Source organism: Anser anser (assembly GCF_964211835.1).
Source record: "Anser anser genome assembly, contig: HAP1_SCAFFOLD_71, whole genome shotgun sequence".
Classification (NCBI taxonomy): domain Eukaryota; kingdom Metazoa; phylum Chordata; class Aves; order Anseriformes; family Anatidae; genus Anser; species Anser anser.
The window spans coordinates 259,321-276,680 of record NW_028153640.1 but is presented as its reverse complement, the minus strand read 5'-3'; the positions used below and the strand labels follow the sequence as shown (position 1 = coordinate 276,680).

The 17,360-nt window shown below is 39.0% G+C and overlaps 1 long non-coding RNA gene across 1 annotated transcript; it reads right to left on the bottom strand.

Annotated features, from left to right (window-relative positions):
* Window positions 1-14,269: 14,269 nt before the first annotated feature.
* On the bottom strand, window positions 14,270-14,883 carry LOC310891713. Its single transcript, XR_014577696.1, has 3 exons — window positions 14,600-14,883; window positions 14,424-14,462; window positions 14,270-14,323 (listed from the first exon to the last, which is right to left on the bottom strand). It is a non-coding gene; the product is annotated as an uncharacterized lncRNA (long non-coding RNA).
* Between the last annotated feature and the right edge of the window lie 2,477 nt (window positions 14,884-17,360).

The following is a 17,360-nucleotide window of genomic DNA, read 5'->3' as shown; positions in this document are numbered from 1 at the left end:
CTTCCTCTTGACAAGTGCAACGTAACCGTGCAATTCACTGCACCATGGTCACAGTAAACCCCTCATTTCCAAAATTCCTCCTTGCAATGGCAAGAGCCTCAGACAAAGATGCCGACTGACCGCTCAGAGGTTGGAAGTCCAAGAGAATCAACTCTGTCTGAAATCCATTATCTTACCTCATGAAATTTCAGTCTTACCGCACAGGATGAATACAAAAGCCCGGTCTAGTCCATCTTAATTTGTTTCTTCCACGATATATTTGCACAGGTGTTTTTCGATGTAATGGCATGTTAAATGACATTTAGAGTCAAAGTTAGAATTAGAATCGTATTTTAAAAACAATACAACCACGCTCAAAATCAATTACGGTCACACACAATGGGAAACAACCCAGTACTGCCCTGAAGAAGTTACCCAGCGGGTCACTCGCTTTCTTGAAGCCTACCACTGACCTTCATAGGCATCTCTCTGCTTTAGCTTAAGACTAGTTAAGACTACACTGTCTTGAAATCTGGCTTCACATCTCCCCTCAATTACATACAAACGGTGAGTAGAGGCATTTTGGACACATTCTGTAATTTTTTTTACTTATTTTTTGAAAGAGAAAAACGCAGTCATTTTTAACTCTTTCTATGGAGTTCTCATTTTCGCCAGTGAAAAATCACTATGTTGTTTTTAAATTAAGTCACCCACTTCAGCCATCTTCCCTCACCAGCTGCAAAGCCGGGGGTATCTGCATTGATCCAGCTCCGTACTAATACATTTCACAATCAGTTCAATTTATGCGACAGGCTGGAACCTGGGCTGAGACCTCTGAAGTGCCTGTAAACCAATCCTGCAGACAGCCGCTAACCCATCAACCGTACCTGGGAATCGTGTTGCTTAAAATATTCCATATATGCAACGTACTTTTATTCTGTACAAGATTCACAGAGGCTAGGATGGAAACAACAGGAAAAAAAGGACCATACCTGGTTTCTCAGACTGACAGGCTACACATTTGTTATCTTCCGTCTTATTTGGTACAAGGCATATTCCACAGTCCCAAGAGCCTTTCGCCTTCTTAAATTTGTCTCCAAAGCCCAGAGTGGCTGTTGTGTCAGTGCTGCTCGAGGAGGATGTCACTGTCACCGAGCTGTCTGTGACCACTGGTCATGTCAGAGCAGGCATTACTCCCGTTCCAGGTTTTGGTGTCTCACATGCTATACATTTTGTAGCTTCCGGTTTGTTTTGGACAAGACATGTATCACAATCCCACGTTCCAGGTACTGTTTTGAATTTGTCTCCAAAGCCCAGCATCCCTGCTGGGGGCGCTGCTGGCTTTGAGGTGTCGCATTGACTTGAACTTACTGTCTGTTTCATACTCTCAACTGTTGACGCTTTAGTAGCTTGACAAGTTACACATTTGTCCTTTATGTCTTTGTTTTGCAGAAAAGGGTCACATGTATCAGATTGCCAGTACGATGCTTGTTTAGAAGTCTCTTTACCTGCAGAAAAAGTTGTTATTGCAGGCCTAGTATAAACCACTGTGCTTGTTGTAGGTTGCGCAGACGTAGAAGAGCGTGTTTTCAACAATCCAAAGTCTAGGAAGCAAGAAAAAAAAGTCTTCCTGTTAGCGCAGCACCTCACTACATGTAACTAAGTGACTTTACTAGAGGGCAAAAATTTCAACTCAGGTGCCAATGGTTACAACTAGACATTCAGACCGAGCGCAACAGGAAGTCCCCAGAAATCTTATCTAAACGGATGAAATTTCATCTGCTGCACTGGGTCACAACAGAACATTTCGTTAAAGCTTCATTTAACTCTTTGTTTCCAAGCAAGCTTTAAATCAACATTTTCACTGGTCGATACAAGTACAAACAGACAGTAGCTGACTGAAATCTGACAGTCCAACGTGGAATGGAAATAATACAATTTGATTAAGACGCGATGCCCAATCGAATCAAATTTCTAAAGCTCCTCCTTCCGTAGCAGATGACTCAAATCTACTCCAGTAACTGTACAGAAGTTTGTACTCGGAGCAGCAATCCATGCGGTATTTTCCCACAGATGCTGAATATTAATTAAATAATAAAAACTCAAGACAATTGAACAACTGTCTAATTTTCTATAATCTTTTTCAAAATGCATCGGACACAGGACAACTCCTTATTTAAAAGGTGGCAATTTTAACAGGAAAGACAAGCTACTAATACAGAAAGACTAAAGGAAATGCATCTTAAACAGCAGCTCAAGTTGCTTGTAAATCTACCTTGAACATAGTTGTTTTGTGGTTTGTTTGTTGGGTTTTTTTTAGTCAAAAATGAAGTCTTTGAACAATGTGGATTTAGATTCTGCTTCTTTTAAACCAATAAAGAAAGTGAATGTCACTTCACTCAGAGGTCTTTCCTTAAACAAAATGCACAATGTATTTTCTCTCACTTAGCTCTTTCCAACAGAGAAATGTGCTGCCTTCTTAACAAGTATGTAAGTTAGAAGAAGACTTTTGGGAAAAGATCAAATTCAATAAAGCCCTTTTTCTTAAAAGATATCTTTTCCACAGACACACTTTATGAAACTGTTGAAAACAATTGCAATTGCTTAAAAACAAAATTCAGAAAAGGGTTTTTAACGTAAAACACTCCACTTCTGTTTGCAGTTTAAATTTTAATCCACAGGAGCCATTGTAAGCTAAGGCCCAAAGATTCGCAGCTTTCGCCATGTATTTGGAACTGAAGCTCTTTCCTATTCTTTCTTCACCTGGGCTGAAGGTGGGACAGGAGTGTTGAGCTTTACAAACATTTCCTTTTCAATTCCACAAATTGTATTTACTTAAAATGAAACACCGATTATCTGGCTAATTCTCTTAGTACCTCATTTACAATTACATCCTAACACGTAAAGGAGATGCAACCCATCTGCTTTTCATCTTGCAGTTTTACTTCCAGCAACAAACACCGCTTAGAATAGAAGGGGGCAGATGCACCCTAACAAACGCAGCGCTTAATGTAATGCTCTCCTACATTCATATTTATAGCAGATACTCTATTAACCATAAGTCGTGTGTTGGTTTTTTTTTTTAATAAAAAATGCTAGCGTATTTTTTGCAGCATCTTTTTAAAAGGAGTTCATTATCTCTCCAGGATTTTTTAGAACGTCTAAGACGCTTCCTTCCTTTAATACGTGGGCAGTGGTGAAGGGACCACCAGCAAAATCTTTGACCTCCTCTTTCTGTGTGTTGATGTTGGTTGAGGTGGTGGTGTCTTTTGAAACAAAAGAAAACAAAAACAGCTTTCACAATGTGACCTAGTTAGAGCAGATTATACTCACTTTTGTTAGAAACAAGAATTTCCAGCTTTCATGCTTCTCACATAAGAATCTTCACAAATTCTACTTACTTTGCAATGCTTTATGATTACAAGCAAAACAAAAAGCAACAAAACAAAAAAAAAATATAAAAGCAGATCTGTCACTGGAAAAATACTGCAGAAGTCCAACACTGCCTGGAATTGCTAGCATGCGCAGACAGGACAGATTGAAGATTTAATAAAGAAAAAAAGGAAAATCAGCACTTCAGATCTGAAGTGCTAAAGTTTCAGTTACCTAGGGTAAGAAAGGGCGTCACTGGAGTACCACTGGGTCCAGAAAGTTCTGCCGATTTTACAACGGGAACACTAAATGTAAACCCAATCTGCTATGAACAAGAGAGGTTTTTCAGATTCTCAAGCCACAGGAACTTCAATCGAATGCACACACAAAACCAAATCTGAAAGCTGCTCTTCACATTTGTAGCACGCATGCTGAATGACAAATTATAAGCCAGAAGCCTACATACTTTTCTCCATCAAGGCAGATTCTGCTTTAGTGTTCTGCAACAGCCTACTAAATGCCTAAGAAAAAAAGTCAAGCTCCTTTATTATTTTACTTACAGAAGACGTAGGTAGCACTTCTGCCTCAGTAGATTTCACAACTGGAGATGAAAATGCGAACTCAGGACTGCTAACAGTACTTGTTGGTTGTATCTGTATTTTCAAAAGAATTAAAGGTTTATATTGAAGAGCAACAACTACCTGAATTCACTACCCAACAGAAGTCCCGCAGTGACGTCGAAAAACCTGATGTTTGAGTTATTTTGCAGATAAAAGTAATAATAAAACACAGGGAAGTTTCCAAGTGGGTATAGGACAATATCTTCAAAACCAAATTCCAGAAACTGAGAGGAAAAGCTGGAGATGCTACTTAGGTCTAAATGCACGGAAAAGCAAGCCAGGAAGCTGAAGAACGGCAAACTCAGCCCAATGATACTCCAAGAACTTCAGCAAACACCTCAACATGTTAAAGCAGCTGTCTACTTCAAACCGTACAAAAAATATTTCAAGTACTCTGGAACAGATTAATGTTTATTTTATTGCAATAATATGCCAATTATTGCACCCTAGGCTCATTCTATGTGAGGCTTATATGACCACGTTACCTCTAATTTAATAACTTAAATAAAGTTGTGGTTTAACCATTGCAGGCAACTAAGCACCACACAGCCACTCGCTCACTCCCTCCAAGTGGAACAGGGAAAAGAACTGGAAATAAAGAAGTAAAGTTGTTAAATTTGAGGTAGCATTAATGACTCATCGCATGTAATGGCTACCTGGAAAGACAAATGCCATAACCCTGTACATACTCCCCACTCCTTCCCCTTCTTTCCCCCAGCATTTATTGCTGAGCACGATGCTAAATGGTGTGGAATATCCCTTCGGTCCTCTGGGCTCCGCTGTCCTGGCTGAGTGCCCTCCCAGCCTCTTGTGCATCCCCGACCTCCTCGCTGGCAGGGCAGCGTGAGAAACAGAAAAGGACTTGTCACTGTGTAAGCACTGCTCAGCAACAGCTAAAACACCAGTGCCTTACCAACACTGTTTTGCTCACAAATCTGCAACACAGCATCATCTACTACGAAGAAAATTAACTCTACCCCTGCCCAAACCACTATAAATAACTTGGCATAAAGTCCACACCCCCCTTCCCCCGCAGACTTCCACAGCATTTGAAGCAGTTATACAATCACGTTAAATGGGAGTTGGCAGGCTCTAAGACTGAGAGAAGCAGAATCAAAACATTTATGCCTTTTTCCCCAAACTGGCATACAACCCCAATTCATTCAGCTGCGTAGAAACTAATATTTGTTAGTTTCATGAGCACCACAGAAAAAGTCAACTCGCAATAAAGCAGTATACTCATTGTAAACATTATTTATAGCATAAAGATTTACCTTGCCCGCCGCCATCGCTGCTGCATCTGCCATGCCTGCCGCCTCCGTTGAATTTGCCACGCTTGTCGTTGCCGCTGTTGACTTTGCCTTGTCCTTTGTCATCAGCAGATATGGCATGCCCGCCGACATTATTGGACATGTCAAGCCTGAGGGCACTGTTGAACATGTTATGCCCGACGTCGCCGTTGTATATATGATGTCCTCCACCTCCTCCTCTGATAGATCTGTCAAGTCCTCCACCTCCGATGGATCTATCATGCCCTCCACCTCTGATGGATCTGTCATGCCCTCCACCTCTGATGGATTTGCCATGCCCGTCGCAGCTGCTGGAGTTGCCGTGCTCATTGCTGCTGTTGAAACAGCGCTCGGTGACGCTGAGACAGCGCTACTACCAACGAAACTAGAATTGAACTGAGGCAGCGATGCAGCACTGATGGGTAGGGGTATGTTCGGTAGCACTGGTTCCTCCACTTCCTAAAGTTGCAAATTTTAATTTTTCTTATACAAGACATACTACTTTCTCACCCCATCCCACCCAATTTATTAACAAAATTAAATAGAACAAAAATCCATACAAATTAAGAGAAAGCAAGTTTCCAGAAGAAATCCCGATCTCCCCACCTCTGTCTACCACGTCATTTTAATTTATGGCAGGCCTGCTTCCACATTATACTCTATTCAACAACTGTACAGCAAGAACACTGAAAGTTAACTCAAAACCTGTGCAGAACAGAGACGCACAGATCACATTTTTTTTCTTTCTTTTCTATACTTTAGTCATCAAAGCTCTGGAGAAGCATCATCCTTTCTAACTACCCTCGCATGGCTTCAATTAAGAGTACACTCTCAAGACAAGTGAGAAAGTGTTCCTCTTGCAAAATTAGGCGGGATAGCTGCCAAAGTTTCTAAAGTCACTACAGCAGTGAACGTGGAAAAAGGTAATGTTTAAAGAAGCAGGTAGGTTCAACAACCAAACTAAACACAAAAAGCACCAAAGAAAGTCAGACTAACAGCACTGAAGATTGTGTTCTGGCAAATACAGTCTATACCATGTATCAGGATGCAAATATAAAAATCAGAAGAGAGCCTCTTAACAACTTCAATTTTCATCCCTGCCACTTACTTTATTTGATTACTAAGATTGGATGAGTTATGTTTTAAATGGCATAGAAAATCTGACCAAAATTTGTACAGAACTATCATGATCTACTTAGAAATGACTAGGCAGGGATGTAAGTTGGTGCTACTGATATTCAGTGCATCCTGTAGCTTACATCTGTTTCACAGTTTTGATTTGAAAAGTTTATGGAACTTTTGATATTTGGACCATTATTTTATTTGCGTTACAGGAATAAACAACAGTGTTTACGATTTCTTTATATTGCATCATCCAGAAGTCCCATTTAATGATTTGAAACTTAAATTAACTTAAATACTTAATATTAACTTAATATTAATTAAATACTTAATGTTAACGTAAATACTTAAATTAACTTACAGGCAGCTTATATAACATCCAATAAAAGAAAAAATAATCTGAATATTCATGGTCATAGTTTTATGGAATAGATTTTTCCTATTAAAATGAGAAAAAAACTCTCTCACAATGAGTTTGGTGAGTATCAAAAACTGAGTCATCGTTAGCAGACATGCAGAATGCTCTCTTCTACTACTCTTTTTCACACTCTTGGCCTGTATCTTTCTGTATGACTTAAATATGAAACCAAAAATTAAGCTTTTTTTTTTCTTTTTATACTTGGCACTCGTTTCAAGTATCATTCCTGTAGAAAAACTATACAAACCTTCACCAAAACATTACTTCTCTTCTTAGGACTCATTCATTCAATTGCTAACGAGAAATGTTATAGTTTGAAGAATCTCCAAGGTAACAGAATTAAAAATTTCAAAATTACATAAGCAAAGGTATTCAAGGTATTCAAACACAGGAAATCAATTGGAGCCTGCTCTGAAACCCACAAGAAAACAAAAACAATGCAAAAATAAAGCGGTATTGTTATAATTTACTATGATGCAATAAAACTGACACACTTAGCTAGTTACTTCAGTAAGCTCAGTGACAGCAATTAATTTAAGAGTCACTTACCTTTTCTTGTACAGCTCTTGATAAATAGTGTATTCCTCTTTCCCTTCTCATTTTGCCACCTCCGCTACTCACTCCTGAAGACAGACCATTGGACGCAGCAGTACTGAATTTGTAGCTGGTCACATTGCTAGCACACGACAGTACAGAAGTTGGGGGAAACAAGAGAAAAAAAAATTACCAGCCAAATTTTTTTTTCAAGATATTAGAGCTGTTATTAGTCCTAGAATTGAAACCTGCTGATCAGAAAAAAACTAAAGCTGTCTCACAAGTTGCTAAACGCTGGTAAATACTTGATGTTCTAAATAGGAAAAACTTTATTAACAGCAGCAATGAAAAGGACATACATAAGTGCACCGTTCACACGGGAACAATGACTAAGCCAGAAGACCTGAAATAGAAGAGCTGATTTAGATTGTTATTTTCCAGTGCTTCCTTTAAATAGGACTGGTTCTCTGATTCTGCGATGCACGTGTATCTTTTGCAGGGATATAAAAGAACAGCTCACAAAAATACAGAAAGAGTGCACATATGCACACATACACATGGGAAACACTGCCAACAGCTCTGATAGAATAGGGACGCCTTAGACTTGTGTGGCAAGGTAATATGGCCTAAGCTTCAGAAGCAGCTCTGGCTTTCATGTGGCCATCAGCAGGAACAGCAGAGGTGTTTGGGTATGCCAACATTCCAGAAGTCTTTTCAGACATGAATACAGATCCCTTTTGTAAGGCATACAAAGGCGTTTTTCTGGTACTTAAAAAAGCCTAGCTCAAAACCAGAAAGATATCCTAATCCAAGAGCAAATGGGGAAAAAATAACCCAAACCAGAAGTGGAATAGGGAATAACTCTAACAAAAGTACTATGGCAAGAAAATGAAGTATGCCTGGAAAAACCGTGACATCAAAGCTTATCTTGCAGCCAATCAGTCAGTCAGTACAGAAGTGCATTAGATCGCACTGGAAGACACCAGGTCAAACTCCCACAATACTGAGGAGGAGAACTGGTCTAAACTTGTCAAATACTTGACAACAGCCTGCTTAGCACTGTAACTGCATAGAGGAAGACAGATCCCTAAGGCATATGCTCAGACTTTTCTCTAATCCGAACTGTCAATCCATTAGAATTCTGAAAAAAGTCTTACATCAAAATAGATCTTCATTCAGACAACTATCGCTTGCCCATAACAGCCCATATTCCTCTTTCTGTTAACACCTGTGAGCTTCAAGGGGGCAAAGACAATTGTCAGCCTTCAAGCAAGTCTAATCTACAATTGGACTCAGGTTTAAAATATATACACACACACACACACACATAGATATATAGCATTGGTGGGCCAGAGATTTACTGAGTATTCCAACTCAACTGTCCAAAGGGACTCTTGCCAGCAGATCAGTGTGGTGCTCCTGCTCCAGAACATGGCACCCAACAGAGACCAGCATCACAAAAAACACTACCACCACTACCTACTCTACAAACAAAAGGTAGGGCACTGCAATAAACTTTGTGAACGAAATCAAAAGCAGTATGAGTTTGCTCTATCTCCTTCCTAAATGGAGAAGTAGAAAGGAGTTCTAACAGAGACAATTTAGAACAGTTTGAAAAAAACATAATTAAAACCCAGCACCTGATTGCACCTGTACCAGAACCTTAAAGCCAGTCGCTTCCACCCCTAAAAAGGTGGTTGTTGTGAAGTCCAACTTTTAGATGCCAAAAAAAAATGTTGAGTTCTTTCTGCAAGCCAAAGAATGCCCATGGTCACATAAGAATTGCTTGGCAGATGAGCATAGAGTCAACAAAATTCCCTGCTACTGTTCTTTGAAAAGAGCGACCCCCTAAAAACCGAGTGCAAAGTCTCTTAACTCAAGCATTATTACCCAAAACACCATTTGCCCAGAAGGAAAAGCCATCAATATTATCTGGAGGATAACTCATTTGACCTAATCCAAGAAAGCAGTGTAACACAAAGCAGTCTCCTCAAGAAGAAATTCAATTAATTCTGCTGGATTTTTTTTATTTTAGAGATGAGTTAGCATTTGGCCTCAAATGATTCTAAAGAACACATGGTCTTCATGTGAACTCAAAGCAGACAATTAACTTCATCATGAAAGGAGTATTAAAAAAAAGAATAATAAATCATAAATCTTCCTCCATGTTTTTGCTTAAAAAATAAAGAAAAAAACACATCAATAAACATCCTCCTGAACTGTAACTCACTTCCCCTACTTCACCTTCTAAAGAATGCTTCAGAAAGAATCATCCCATTAGGACAGAGCTTTCAAACTGCAAGCAATTAAATAGCTAAAACTAATAGCTTTTCCCCTAGGGAACATTAGGAGGGACAAATTATTTTGTTATAAGTAAACTGAGTTATAAACCATGAAATATCTGTCAAAGCAAAATTTGTAACGCTACAGATTTAGTTAAACTACAAAATGAGCCATATTTCCTGTAGAAGGAAAAAATTAGGCCTCCAATAGCAAAGATCCTTTCTGTGGATACAGCATTATAACGTGCCTCGTTTCCCATCTTCGTATCCTACTCAGAAGATAAACTTGGGATAAAAAGTGGTGTATCAGTACTTTTATTCTTGCTCATCTTCCTTCCTTTCATAAAAACAACAATTTTCTCAAAGTTATATTGATCTTCAAACACAATCCAGACTTTGCAGCTGCCTCAAAATACAAAATTTTCATTGGATTTCCCATTCCTTTTACTGAGAACTGTCACCACCTTTCAGGTGCAGACCGTACTGAAAAAGGAGATTTCTTTCTTCCTTCAAGTAAGTTTTAAATTAATAGATGTCATACCTTTCAGATGGTTCTGCTCGCTGTTCTGCAGGCAAAGTCTTCTCTCTCATCCCCTGCAAGTTAAGTTTAGTTCAAGACTTAGCTGAATATGTACAGCATACACAAAGTACCAACAACCACTTCATGTGGTTTTTTGTGGGTTTTATTTTATTTATTTATTTTTAATTTTATAGCACTGAATACACCTCACCTACTTAACGTTGTTCCCTAATTCAGCATTGTGGGTACAGTTCAGTTAAATTTTGGGGCTAAAGTAAGCATCACTGCTTCACTCAGCATTGAGGACAAACTGATAGAACACTAAATCAAATTTGTCAAATCCTCTAACAAAGAAAGTAATTACTTTAAACAAAATGACAAAAATTGTGTGTGGGGGGGAGAGTTTTCATCAAAACTTGTGTTTGCCAACCCCGTAAAAGGGACATACTTTTCTGTTTTCTATCATTTATCAACAAACAAGAAAAAAAAAACCTCTACCCCCCTAAAAACTAAGCAGTTGCTGCTACATTCATTTTAGAACTTTACCAAATGGAGATTGTGCTGGCTAAACAATACAGAGATTGAAAGAGTTAAAAGCAATAAGCAACCAGTATTACTGTCCACTTTGATTTCCAGCCTAAGAAGCCCATACACTTAACACGTGGTCATTTGTACACTCAGACTGATACTGGAAACACAGATGTTTTCGCAGAAAGAGATGCCCATTTAATTTTATGGAAAATTTATCAGACTCCATCTACTCCAAAGCAATCAAAACCGATAACTCAGCACATTGTCAGAACTCTCACTTGGAGCACATAGCTCACCTGGAATAGTTTACACAGAACACGAGCATGTTTCATCAGTGACAGCTTTGTGTACATGAGAATATAAAAGGAAAACATTTCTGTCTTTTAATATTCTTTCACTGAGAACAGGATGACTCAATAGCACATCATGACATCGTGAAAACAACCACAAGACACTGAGTGTTCCAAAAACAGAATTAAATCCATAAAAGCTCAATCTATTTCACAATGGTTCCCACTGCCTTAAAGCTCGCCTCAAACATACTATCAGTACTTTTTGCAAAGATAGGATAACAATTGGTTTGAGAAACATTCCAAGACTGGAAAAAAAAAACAGGCACATAAGGACTCAAAAATGTACTCACTTGGAACTTTGTGTCTCCTCTCTGGCAAATTTTGCTGGACTGAGTAGTTGAAGTCGGTGATGGTTCAGAATACCGCGTATAACGCATCGGTTGACGGTTTACCGTTGGTGTCACAAGTCTCTTAACAGGTGGAGGCTGGAATGCATTCTGGGATTCCAGCTTTGAAAGGGAAACAGCAATCAATTTATCCTTATGTCCACCCAAATTAATTCCAATATTTATTGATGAAAACAAATTACAGAACTATAAACCTCCCCCCATCGGTCTTGGCACTCAGTGAATACAATTTGAAAATTCTGAAGACCGTTCAACTTGTAGAGGGAAATCACCAGAAAACCAGTAACGAAATCCATAAAGCTATATATAAGTAGCCAAAGTCTGACTGAATTCCATTTCAAAATTTGGCAGTTAGCTTCATAGACAAAATAATTCATGCTACCATAATTAAAATAATCCATGTTCCTAGAATATGCTCCTATCTTTTCCTCTGCCCACACTGTGATTTTTTTTTTTTAGTAGCTTAATTCATTAATTTAACATTTGAAGTGTTAAGCAACTAATTATACAGGCTTCTGGGCTTCACATCCCCTACATTTTCCCCCTTCAAAGTTACACAAACAATAGAACACACTCAAAAAAAACAACTTGTCAGTCTTACAATAATCTCATTCATTAAAATATGATCCAATGCTTTACATGTGCATTAGATGCACTTCAAGTAGTGGGTTTGACTTCCCTTTTCAAAGCATTTTCACAGACCAGAGTTAATTTTTAACACAGACCACTGCGTGTTCTGCAAAACTGACTTAACTGAACTGTCAGACAGAAAACAAACCCTAAAGGCTACAAGATTTACCGATGGCTCCGCCTGCGGTCTTAAGGATCAGAAAATACAGTCTTAGGAAGCATGCTATTGTTCAAATCACTACCAACAGGAAATCGTTTACACCGCAGCTTTAATTTCACAGTATCTCCCAGCTCTTAGTAATAGGATTCACACTCTCTCTAAAGTATACAAAAATACATCTTTCTAAAAAATATTACATTCAGTTTGAAACCTTGAATAAGACATGTTTTATGTAAGTTCACAAATCTACTTCGAGTGAACGACGGTTCATTGCTGGTTTTAAAGGTAAAAAAGAAAAATATTAATTCCCCCAGTTAGGCATTCAATACACCAAGAGCTATTCTGCCTGGTACAGTTCCTTGAAATAAGAAAAATACCACATCACTGCTACCCACTGCAGAAGTTTAGCCCGAGTGCACAAGTGTTCCGTCAACCGCATGTTCACTTTAGCAGGAAAACACACGATCGTCTCCTCAGCAAATAATTGCTTCTCATCACGGGCTACCCTTCTCCCGCCACCATTATGAATTCTAGTATTATGAATAGACAATCTATCTCCTTTCACCCACTGACAGCTGCGTGCAACATTCATTTAGTGGCTGACAATTTCAGGCTCTCTGTTGCAAATCTGGCAGATCTTTCTTAATGCCTTATCACAGGTGTATTGCTATAATATAACTGAGAATTCACACCAGATTTGGTTTTAGTTATTTGGATAATATTTATGATATACTTCACTTCTCCATGCCCTTGTAATTTGGCAGATGGTGAAAAGATGGTCCAGGAAATCTGAGATGTTTGTAAACTCTGAAGTGATTGTAAACTTAATTATACATCCATCCAGTCAAGGAATTAGCACAGAAACTTCTTGAGACACTGTCCCTTTTCTCATTAGAACAGAAGATGAAAAGTTTGCACATCTTGTTATTTCCTTCAGTCACCTGATCTTCAAGTGGTCATTTAAGGGTTTTGCAATTTAATAAGCCCAAGAATACCCCTAACTAAAGTCATCAAAAAAAGATGACTAGTTTTCATTTTTTAAAGAAAATGAAAGGAAATCATGCTTTACCACAGCATTATCACCAGTTCTGTGCTACCTCCAAATAGGAATTTAGGAGCGTTAAGATTTATAGCGTCAGAAAAGAAAAAGAAAAAAAAAAACCTCTACCCCCCTAAAAACTAAGCAGTTGCTGCTACATTCATTTTAGAACTTTACCAAATGGAGATTGTGCTGGCTAAACAATACAGAGATTGAAAGAGTTAAAAGCAATAAGCAACCAGTATTACTGTCCACTTTGATTTCCAGCCTAAGAAGCCCATACACTTAACAAGTGGTCATTTGTACACTCAGACTGATACTGGAAACACAGATGTTTTCGCAGAAAGAGATGCCCATTTAATTTTATGGAAAATTTATCAGACTCCAACGATGGTTCATCGCTGGTTTTAAAGGTAAAAATGAAAAATATTAATTCCCCCAGTTAGGCATTTAATACACCAAGAGCTATTGTGCCTGGTACAGTTTTGCAATTTAATGATACCCCTAACTAAAGTCATCAAAAAAAGATGACTAGTTTTCATTTTTTAAACAAAATGAAAGGAAATCATGCTTTACCACAGCATTCTCACCAGTTCTGTGCTACCTCCAAATAGGAATTTAGGAGCGTAAGATTTATAGCGTCGGAAATTAACAATTTTCCTCCTCTTTACTTTGAATGGTGATAAAAAGCAGAAAAATTAGTTTTCTGTGCCCGAATGAACACGGAAGTCTGTACAAAGTCTATATGACCACTCAAGCAGTATTTTTCTATTTGTGATCATTTCTTCAAGAGAAAACTTGCCTCAAGAGGAATTTTAATATGCAGCTTCACCCCAAGTTGGGGGACAAGATAAAACGACTTGGTGTGTTCTAGAGCTGTTGCTCTCAACTTACAAAGATAACATAATTCTTAACCTGAGTAATCTTCACAGCCCATCATCTACTGTGGATACATGCCAATATTAACTTGATTTGATGTCTATGTTGTCACTGAGGTTTGAGAAAATTTTTCTAATAGTGATAAAGCATTGAAAAAGTTATCTACCTCAGCTTAAGACATTATTGGTTCTTACCTTTCTTCGTTTGGACTGGAAGTCAGTAATATCCGGTTTATCTATGTCCGGAGGCTGAGGGAAAAAACAAAGCATAAATATTAGAGGGCAATTTTTTTCTCCTGAGAGAGAGGGTTCCCTGCAACAAAAATGTGGGGGTTCATGGTCAACTTACACAACACAGCGGCAAAAGAGATGTCATTCTTTTAGCATCCTGTTGAAAAAACAGCGCAATAAATTAAACCGGCCACAACGTAAGGAAGAATAGTTTTATCTTTATCCTTTGATGGCACATTTACTAAGTTTTATAAACACATGAAGCAAAAACAGATTAAAAGAAGTGCTATTTACCAACAAAGCGGTTGACAGCTTCTCCACTGCCTCCAAGATGCACCACGCTGAGGTACTCAAGGTAGCGTGGGACCGCACAGTTTCTTCTCTAGCTTTCGCTCTCTTTTGTGCCTGAAAAATTAGCATTTTAAGTGTTACAATGGTCAATTCTCAGCTAAGGAGGCATGTTTTTTACGTCCCAAGGCTACACTGATGATACAATCAATATATTCTGATGACAGAGAAACATGCAGTCACTGGGAGTTCAAGCCATAAAGAAGAGAATACGTTCGGAGTTTAATGAAGTTTACCTTGGGCCTCAGTGCATCTTGCACGTGCTTGTTGCACGAGCAATAAAAGAACTCCGTACTTGTAAAAGGTCAAGACGGATGATGCTAGGACTGCTAAGGCCTCCGAAGCAGTAATCAGGGAAACAGAACTCAAGAAAAGGCTTGTGGTACAGAAAGCATTTTCAGTAACAACACAGACCTCAGAGTTTCACGATGGTCTAAGTGTACCATCTTAAAATCAGTGTATACAATCATAACCAGGAACTAGTTTTACTTCTCTCTTGCTTCCTCCCTTCCCCCAAGATTAAAGTTGGCTGCGAATCTTTGTCTTAAAAGATAAAGATCTGATTTAAACTGTAACAGATCTAAACATTACACTGAAAAAGTAAACTGTTTATTTGCACCACCCAACTTCAAATATCAGTCAAAAACTTCCTTTGGTGTGACTTTTTTTCTTCCCAGGTTAAACCCCTCAAATAACCACACTGTGCTTATCACACGATGTGAAGACAGGAAGCAGACCACGCAGCGTGTAAAAACACAAGTGAGACTCACAGAACCACAGAATGGTTAAGGTTGGAAGTGACCTCTAGAGATCGCCTGGTCTACCCCCCCGCTCAAGCAGGGCCACCCCGAGCAGGCTGCCCAGGACCATGTCAAGTCAGCTCTTGAAGACCTCCAAAGAGGGAGACTCCACAGCCTCTCCGGGCAACCTGTGCCAGGGCTCCATCACCCGCACAGTGCAAAAGCATTTCCTGATGCTCAGACAGAGCCTCACGTTTCAGTTTGTGCCTGTTGCCTCTTGACCTGGCACTGGGCACCGCTGAAAACACAATGGCTCTCTATGCTCTTTGCACCATCCATTCAGGTATTTATATACACCAATAAGATCCCCCCAAACCTCCTCTCCTCCATGCTAAACAGGCCCAGCAGTCCCTGCCTCTCCTCAGAGGAGAGGTGCTCCCAGTCCCTTGATCTTCTTGGTGGCCCTTCGCTGGACTCTCTAGTACCTTGCTGTCATTCACAGCAAGCAGCAAGAAGCAAGCTACTCTCTCCTTTAAAAGCCTAGTATTTTGGTTCCTCTTTTTACCATAATGCAGTAATATTGTAAAAAACAAAAATAGCCGACCAAAGAGGGTTCCCAGCTTTGCACCACAAGGTTTCAAGGTTTCCCGTAAGTGAGGTACTTGTACTGCCCTTTTTCCGTTGCACAAATGGACTGTCAGAACAGAGCCAGCAAACCCGCGTTTTCATTTTCTTCAAATTCCTTTTGATTTATCGATAAAAGTCACTTTCATTTAAATACATTCCTACCAAACCTGATTTGACTTTCCTTTTCGATTCAGCTCTAGCTAATCAGAGTTGTCAGCAGTTTTTATTTGCTATTTCCAAGAACTCTTGGGGGCAAATAACTCTCTCCAAGAACTATATGAATCGTTCAAAACAGAAAGCATGTTACTGCTTATCTTGGGACTGCATTTAGTCCTGCATGCCTCTGTGTACCAGAAGAACAAAGGATCAGCAAAGTTGATTTTAGATATTTTCAAAGACTGCAGGTTTATACAACATATCCATAGCATGAATGTAGGCATGCTTGGAAAAGAAGATCCACAGATAAATATTAGCCAGGTTTGACTACTGTAGCTTTTGCTACCATAAACACAAGTTTTCAAAGTTATGCTGTCATTGGCTTTTTTGCATCAAGTTATTTTAACGTAATGTAGTCAGAGGCAGACAATGGCACTTAAATGGAATTTTTTGAAAGACCTAACAACAGAGGAAACCCCAACTACCAACAACTAGCCCAAACTGTCATTCTTGTTCTTTCTGACAAGTATTACCTGTGGTAAAAACTGTCATTAAAGAATTTAAACAGAAATCAATCTCGTCTATTTTTGTAGACCAAGAGGGCAGAAGAGCAACTGTTTGGCAGTTTGGCAAAACTTTTCCCCTTCGGCAGTGCTCCTTTTATTATTTCCATCACTATTTCCCACTACACTACTTTTCTCATACCTGATAAGGTTCCGTCTTTGGCTGCCTTGATCTTACAGCTGCACCACCGGCATAAGCCGTCTTTCCGGGGTATAATGGAGAAAACCCAAGCTGGTTTTGCTTAAAAACAGACGTGCTTCCACGTACCTACGGAAACACAGTATGAGAAGTGGATAGAAAAACAGGTACACATTCAAACTGATTAAAAGAAATACTGTGCAGTACTTACAGGACACAGTCCTCCAAAAACAAATAAACTGAAGGCAGGTTTCTTAGAGCTAGCTGCAGAATGCTGCGAGAGGGAATGAGTTCTTTCATCTTGTGTGGGCCAGAGCAGTGACGATGAAGTATTTTTTAAAACTGCAACATCTGCCAAAATGACGTATGCTAGATGTAAATGCCTCTCGTACGTACAGAACTTTAACAATAAAGATCACACTAATTCAAGTTCTTCAATACAGAAAAATAAGCATGACTTCAGCTTCTTTAAATAGATCAAC